The sequence below is a fragment of the Somniosus microcephalus genome, chromosome 28, assembly GCF_052327205.1.
Source record: "Somniosus microcephalus isolate GS21.2 chromosome 28, FLI_Smic_1.0, whole genome shotgun sequence".
In the NCBI taxonomy this organism is placed as follows: Eukaryota; Metazoa; Chordata; class Chondrichthyes; order Squaliformes; family Somniosidae; genus Somniosus; species Somniosus microcephalus.
In genome coordinates, this window is record NC_141014.1 from 13,781,486 (window position 1) to 13,789,932 (window position 8,447).

The window sequence follows — 8,447 nt, forward strand, 5'->3', positions numbered from 1 at the left end:
TATATAAGTGCTGTGTAAGGATTTATTGGGCAGATTTGCCCTGACCTTCGAATAGTAAAGTCCTGTTAAAGTTACTCTTGTAGTCTGTGTATTAATTCGCCATATAACACACAGACTTTACAGTGGCCTCCAACCTCACCAGTGCTTTCTGCCCCACGGCAATTCTGCAGCATTTCCACAGACAGACCTCCAGCTCTCCCGAATCCACTCCCGTTAGAATGCCCAACAACTTCCGAACACTGCCCTGACCAACTGCGAATTTATTCTGGATGGTTGCATTGACATTCTGGGCCTTGACGGCTATACCGTAGTGCCAATCTTTAAAAACACATCACCCCAGATGGGATTTGAACCCACAATCCCTGGCTTAGGAAGCCAGTGCCTTATCCATTAGGCCACTGGGGCTGTACAGAAAATGCTGAAAATCATGAGTCTTAAGGGTCAGTTTGTGACTGCCAAATCATTATTTACAGGGCAAATTATTCTCACTGCAGACTGAAAATCTTTGATTAGGATTTAAAATGCACATTGTTGGGTGGCTAATGAATCGATTCACCCCATTCTCCCCATGTGGCCCGAATACTACGGTAGGTAATCAATCAAACCCAAACTGCACAGCCAGAGTAAAGTTTGTACAGGACACAATTTCAAAATTTGCAGATGACACAAAACATGGAAGTGCAGTGAACAGTGAGGAGGATAGCGATAGACTTCAAGAGGACATAAACAGGCTGGTGGAATGGGCGGACACATGGCAGATGAAATTTAACGCAGAAAACTGATACATTTTGGTAGAAGGAATGAAGAGAGGAAATATAAACTAAAGGGTACAATCCTAAAGGGGGTGCATGAACAGACAGAACGAGGGGTGTATGTGCACAAATCATTGAAGGTGGCAGGTCAGCTTGAGAAAGCAGTTAAAAAAGCTTACGGGATCCTGGGCTTCATGAATAGAATCGTAGAGTCATAGAGTCATAACGGCACAGAGGGAGGCCATTCGGCCCATCGAGTCAATGCCAGCTCTCTTTAGAGCAATCCAGTCAGTCCCATTCCTCCGCTCTATTCCCATAGCCCTGCAAGTTTATTTCCCTCAAGTACCTATAGCACCGTTAACATAGTAAAATGTCCCAAGGTGCTTCACAGGAGCGATTATCAAACAGAATTTGACACCGAGCCACATAAGGAGATATTAGGACAGGTGTCCTAAACCTTGGTCAAAGGGGTAGGTTTTAAGGAACATTTAAAGGAGAGAGAGGTAGCGAGGCGGAGATGTTTAGGGAGATACCGTGCCCACTGCCCATTCCCCGACCCTGCCCGCTCTTTGTTTTCATCAGTGAGCTCTGGAACTTTGCTCAAATTTGATTCACAATTCATGTCCTTCTCCACCATCAGTACTCCACTGTAAGACTCAGCTGCTGTGACTCTGATCTTCTATTCAGTTGCTGCAGTTTGAAGGTAACTTTGTCCAGTTCACAGCCCATCCCCCATCGCTGCTGTTACCTGCTGAGTCTGTGACTGTCCCACTGGTTTATTTTGCTGCTGTCTGGGCCCTGGCCAGAAATTCACTCTCCTGGGCCGACATCCATTTCTCCACTGTTTCTGGGTCTTATGGTGGCCTCCAACTTCACCAGTGCTTTCTTGCCCCACGGCAATTCTCCACATTTCCACAGTAATAGCTCCAGCGTAACTCTGGGTTGCTCTGCCCTCCCAAATCCTCACTCACTTTGGAACGCCCATCAACTTGCAAACTAGGCTCTTACCATCTACGAGCTTATTCTGGACGATTACACTGATATTATGATATTGACCGAAACTTGGCTGACAGGTGCCGATAAAATCCCCCCTGGCTGCACCTTTCGCCCCTGGCAATCTTTAAAAACACATCACCCCAGATGGGATTCAAACACACAATCCCTGATTTAGGAAGCCAATGCCTTATCCATTAGGCCACTGGGGCTACAATTAACTTGCTGAAAATCGTGAGACTTAAGGGCCATTTTGTGACGTCCAAATCATTATTTAGAATCATAGAAATTTAAAGCAAAGAAGGAGGCCATTTTGGCCCATCGTGTCCGCGCCGGCCAACAAAGAGCTATCCAGCCTAATCCCACTTTCCAGCTCTTGGTCCGTAGCCCTGTAGGTTACGGCACTTCAAGTGTACATCCAAGTACTTTTTAAATGTGATGAGGGTTTCTGCCTCTACCACCCTTTCAGACAGTGAGTTCCAGACCCCACCACCCTCTGGGTGAAGACATTTCCCCTCAGATCTCCTCTAATCCCCTCTACCAATTACTTTAAATCTATGACCCCTGGTTATTGACCTCTCTGCTAAGGGAAATAGATCCTTCCTATCCACTCTATCTAGGCCCCTCATAATTTTATACACCTCAATTAAATCTCCCCTCAGCCTCCTCTGTTCCAAAGGAAACAACCCCAGCCGATCCAATCTTTCCTCACAGCTAAAATTCTCCAGTCGTGGCATTTACATTTACCTGGCAAACTATTCCCAACGCAGACAGAAAATCTTTGATTAGGATTTAAAATGCACATTGTTGGGTGGGGACTGAATCGATTCACCCCATTCTCCCCATGTGGCCCGAACAGCACAGTCGATAATCAATCAAACCCAAACTGTGCACAGCCAGAGTAAAGTTTGAGGTAAGTTACAAAGAACAAATGGATCAATGCTAATTTGTGTATCAGTACAAATAAATATTCATTTCAGGGAATGACAGTGTCATGACTTCCGGATTTAGACCGGGATCACGTTCCTCCCCCATCCCCACTGTGCTCTCCATGCTCTTTACCCCCCTCCGAGTTCCTGACCTTCTCTCCCCCCGTTAGATCCTCTCCCCTTCCGATCTCCCTCTCTCCCCGCTCCAATCTCCTCACTCCCCCCTCCGATCTCCTCTCCCCTTCCGATCTCCCTCTCTCCCCGCTCCAATCTCCTCACTCCCCCTCCGCTCTCCTCTCCCCTTCCGATCTCCCTCTCTCCCCCCTCCAAGCTCCTCTCTCCCCCTCCGATCTCCTCTCACCTTCCGATCTCCCTCTCTCCCCCCTCCAATCTCCTCACTCCCCCTCCGATCTCCTCTCCCCTTCCGATCTCCCTCTCTCCCCGCTCCAATCTCCTCACTCCCCCTCCGATCTCCTCTCCCCTTCCGTTCTCCCTCTCTCCCCGCTCCAATCTCCTCACTCCCCCTCCGATCTCCTCTCCCCTTCCGATCTCCCTCTCTCCCCCCTCCAATCTCCTCTCTCCCCCCTCCAATCTCCTCACTCCCCCTCCGATCTCCTCTCCCCTTCCGATCTCCCTCTCTCCCCGCTCCAATCTCCTCACTCCCCCTCCGATCTCCTCTCCCCTTCCGATCTCCCTCTCTCCCCGCTCCAATCTCCTCACTCCCCCTCCGATCTCCTCTCCCCTTCCGATCTCCCTCTCTCCCCGCTCCAATCTCCTCACTCCCCCTCCGATCTCCTCTCCCCTTCCGATCTCCCTCTCTCCCCACTCCAATCACCTCTCTCCCCCTCCGATCTCCTCTCCCCTTCCGATCTCCCTCTCTCCCCCTCCAATCTCCTCTCTCCCCCCTCCGATCTCCTCTCTCCCCCTCCGATCTCCCACTCTCCTCCCTCCGATCTCCTCTCTCCCCCCTCCGATCTCCTCTCTCTCCCCTCCAATCTCCTCTCTTCCTTCCCCCTCTGAGCTCCTCCCCATTCTCCCTCCGAACTCCTCTCTCTCTCCCCCTCCTCTCTCCCCCCTCCGATCTCCTCTCTCTCTCCCCCTCCTCTCTCTCTCCCCTCCTCTCTCTCCCCCACCGATCTCCTTGCTCTCCCCTCCTCTCTCTCACTCCCCCTGCTCTCTCCCCCTCCTCTCTTTCCTCATCTGATCTCCTCTCTCTCTCCTCCTCCTCTCTCTCTGATCTCTCCCTCTCTCCAATCTCCTCTCTCCCCCCTCCAATCTCTTCTCTCTCACTCCCCGTCCTCTCTCTCCTCCTCCTCTCTCTCTGATCTCTCCCTCTCTCCGATCTCCTCTCTCCCCCCTCCAATCTCCTCTCTCTCACTCCCCGTCCTCTCTCTCCCCCTCCTCTCTTTCCCCATCTGATCTCCTCTCTCTCCTCCTCCTCTCTCTCTGATCTCTCCCTCTCTCCGATCTCCTCTCTCCCCCCTCCAATCTCCTCTCTCTCACTCCCCATTCTCTCTCTCCCCCTCCTCTCTTTCCCCATCTGATCTCCTCTCTCTCTCCGATCTCTCTCTCTTCTCCTCTCTATCTCCTCCTCCTTTCTCTCTTTCCGATCTCCTCTCTCCCCCCTCCAATCTCCTCTCTCTCACTCCCCATTCTCTCTCTCCCCCTCCTTTCTTTCCCCATTTGATCTCCTCTCTCTCCCCAATCTCCTCTCTTCTCCCCTCTCTCTCTCTGATCTCTCTCTCTTTCCAGCCCCCTCTCCCTCTCTCCCTCTCCTCTCTTTCCCCATCCGATCTCCCCTCTCTCTCTCCTCCCTTCTCTCTCTCTTTCTTCTCCAATCTCTTCTCTCTCTTCCCCCTTCCATCCTCTCTCACTTTGCCCCTCCACCCCATCTCTCTCTCCCCCCGTTGATGCTCTCTCTCCCCTTTGGATCCTCGATTTTCCCCACCCCCCTCTTCCCCGGCCACCAGCGGCCCCCCTGAGTGGTCTTCTCCGCACGGAGCCGAGGGACGCCGGGCCCACGGTGCAGGCCACAACCGTTGGGTGCTGCACAGGTGAGGCTCCGGGATACAGCGCACCTGCGCAGACGGAGATCGGGCACACATGCACGGCTCCGGTCTACGGCGCATGTGCGCAGAAGGCCACAAACGTGTTCGTGCAAATAATCACAGCGGGAAATGTGGAGAATTGTCGTGGGGCAGAAAGCACTGGTGAAGTTGGAGGCCACCATAAGATGCGGAAACGGTGGAGAAATGGACGTCGGCCCAGGAGAGGGAATTACTGGTCAGGACCCAGACAGCAGCAAAATAAACCAGTGGGACAGTCACAGACTCAGCAGGTAACAGCAGTGATGGGGGATGGGCTGTAAACTGGACAAAGTTACCTTCAAACTGCAGCAACTGAATAGAAGATCAGAGTCACAGCAGCTGAGTCTTACAGTGTATTCCAGTGGAGTCCAGTGGAGTAGTGTAGTATTGATGGCAGAGAAGGCCAGGAATTGGGAATCAAATTTGAGCAAAGTTCCAGGGCTCACTGATGAAACCAAAGTGACGGCAGGGTCGGGGAATGAACAGTGGGCACGATATCTCCCTAAACATCTCCGCCTCACTACCTCTCTCATAGATACATAGATACATAGAAGATAGGAGCAGGAGTAGGACATTCGGCCCCTCGAGCCTGCTACACCATTCAATGAGATCATGGCTGATCATCCAAATTCAGTACCCTGTCCCTGGTTTCTCCCCATATCCCTTGATCCCATTAGCCTTAAGAAATATATCTAACTCCTTCTTGAATATATTTAATGAATTGGCCTCTACTGCCTTCTCTGGTAGAGAATTCCACAGGTTCACCACTCTGGGTGAAGAAATTCCTCCTCATCTCTGTCCTAAAGTTTCTCTCTCCTCCATTCAGATGCTCCTTAAATCCTACCTCATTGACCAAGGTTTGGGACTCCTGCCCTAATATCTGCTTATCTGAGTGACCAAGAGGTATGCTGGAGGTATTTCTGTGGAAATTTCCAGGGCTGACTGATGTAAACAAAGAGGCAGTTGGGCTGTGGGCCCAGGTAACTTTAAACTTGTAGCTTGGGCTAGAATGCAACCACACAGGATCATACCTATCAGCGGAGGTGCCAGACTCCTCCATCACCATCCCTGGGTATGTCCCGTCCCACAAGCAGGACAGACCCACCAGAGGTGGCGGCCCAGTGGTACACAGACAGGAGGGAGTGGCCCTGGGAGTCCTCAACGCTGACTCCTGACCCCATGAACTCTCATGCCATCAGGTGGACTTCAATGTCCATCACCATAAGAACATAAGAAGTAGGAGCAGGAGTCGACCATACAGCCCTTCGAGCCTGCTCCGCTGTTCAATAAGATCATGACTGATCTTCGACCTCAACTCCACTTTCCCGCCCGACCCCATATCCCTTGTTCCCCCTAGAGTCCAAATATCTATCTATCTCAGCCTTGAATATACTCCACGACTCAGCATCCACAGCCCTTTGGAGTGGAGAATTCCAAAGATTCACAACCGTCTGAGTGAAGAAATTCCTCTTCATCTCAGTCTTAAATGCACGACCCCTTATCCTGAGACTGTGACCCCTGGTTCTAGACTCTCCAGCCAGGGGAAACAACCTCAGCATCTACCCTGTCAATCCCACTCAGAATCTTATATGTTTCAATGAGATCACCTCTCATTCTTCTAAACTCCAGAGAGTATAGGCCCATTCTACACAATCTCTCCTCATAGGACAGCCCTCTCATCCCAGGAATCAATCTAGTGAACCTTCATTGCACTGCATCATAAGGCATGTATGTCCTTTCTCTGATAAGGAGACCAGAACTGTGCCCAGTACTCCAGGTGTGGTCTCACCAAAGCCCTGTACAATTGCAGTAAGACTTCCTTATTCTTGTGCTCCAACACCCTTGCAATAAAGGCCAACATGCCATTTGCCTTCCTAATTGCTTGCTGTACCTGCATGCTAACTCTCTGTGTTTCCTGTACGAGGACACCTAAATCTCTCTGAACACCAACATTTAATAGTTTCTCACCATTTAAAAAATATTCTGCTTTTCTATTCTTCCGAACAAAGTGAATAACCTCACCTTTCCTCACATTATTCTCTATCTCCCTCCTTATTGCCCACTCACTTAATCTGTCTAGATCCCTTTGCAGGCTCTTTGTGTCCTCCTCACAGCTTACTTTTCCACCTAGCTTTGTATCGTCAGCAAATCTGGATACATTGTACTCGGTCCCTTCATCTAAGTCATTAATATAGATTGTAAATAGCTGAGGCCCAAGCACCCCACTAGTTACAGCCTGCCAACCGGAAAATGACCCGTTTATCCCTACCCGCTGTTTTCTGTCTGTTAGCCGCCACTCTATCCATGCTAATATATTACCCCAACCCCAGGATACCTTATCTTGCGTAGCGTTGTGGTTGTTGGAGGTCAATCACCTCAGCCCCAGGACATTGCTGCAGGAGTTCCTCAGGGCAGCGGCTCACCACCACCTTCTCAAGGGCAATTAGGGATGGGCAATAAATGCTGGCCTTGCCAACGACGCCCACGTCCCAGGAACAAATAAAAATAAAACCTTTTACATGGCACCTTATTGAATGCCTTTTGGAAATCCAAATATACCACATCCACTGGTTCCCATTTATCTACCCTGCTAGTGACATCCTCAAAATGTTAAACACTATTTCCCTTTAACAAAAACCTAATCATATGATTTTCTGAGTGCATTGTTACCACTCCCTTAATAATGGATTCCAACATTTGCCCAATGACTGATGTCAGGCTAACTGGCCTGTCTTCTCTCTCCCTCCTTATTGTGGATGATTACATTGACCTTACGGCCTTGATGGAATCTTGGCTACAGGTGATAATACAATCCTCCTTAATGCAGCCTCCCCGCCTGGCAGCACCTTCCACCACTTGCCCCGCCTAAACCACCGTTGTGTCAATCATTAAAAACACATTACCCCAAATGGGACTCGAACCCACAATCCCTGGCTTAGGAGGCCAGTGCCTTATCCATTAGGCCACTGGGGCTGAATACACAATGTAACCCGCCTGAGGGCAATTGACCGCTCCGAAATGTGACATCTGCCTCAGTTTCAGAGTCTTCGAAAGTTCAGCAGAGATGGGAGCTATTTTCACCCATCATATCTGTCACTGCTCGCGCCATACCAGAGCCACCTACAACAACAACTTGCATTTATATAACGCCGTTAACATAGTAAAATGTCCCAAGGCGCTTCACAGGAGCGATTATCAAACAGAATTTGACACCGAGCCACATAAGGAGATATTAGGACAGGAGTCCTAAACCTTGGTCAAAGCGGTAGGTTTTAAGGAACATTTAAAGGAGGAGAGAGAGGCAGCGAGGCGGAGATGTTTAGGGAGATACCGTGCCCACTGTCCATTCCCCGACCCTGCCCGCTCTTTGTTTTCATCAGTGAGCCCTGGAACTTTGCTCAAATTTGATTCCCAGTTCCTGGCCTTCTCCGCCATCAATACTACACTACTCCACTGGAATACACTGGAATACACTGTAAGACTCAGCTGCTGTGACTCTGATCTTCTATTCAGTTGCTGCAGTTTGAAGGTAACTTTGTCCAGTTTACAGCCCATCCCCCATCGCTGCTGTTTCCTGCTGAGTCTGTGACTGTCCCACTGGTTTATTTTGCTGCTGTCTGGGTCTTGGCCAGAAATTCACTCTCCTGGGCCGACGTCCATTTCTCCACCGTTTCCGCATCTTATGG

At 50.1% G+C, this 8,447-nt stretch overlaps 2 non-coding genes across 2 annotated transcripts; both read right to left on the minus strand.

Annotated features, from left to right (window-relative positions):
* Nucleotides 1–332: 332 nt before the first annotated feature.
* trnar-ccu (transfer RNA arginine (anticodon CCU)) lies at nt 333–405 on the minus strand. Its single transcript has one exon. It is a non-coding gene; the product is annotated as a tRNA-Arg (tRNA).
* Nucleotides 406–7,661: 7,256 nt separating this feature from the next.
* Nucleotides 7,662–7,734, minus strand: trnar-ccu (transfer RNA arginine (anticodon CCU)). The gene has a single exon. It is a non-coding gene; the product is annotated as a tRNA-Arg (tRNA).
* Nucleotides 7,735–8,447: the final 713 nt, after the last annotated feature.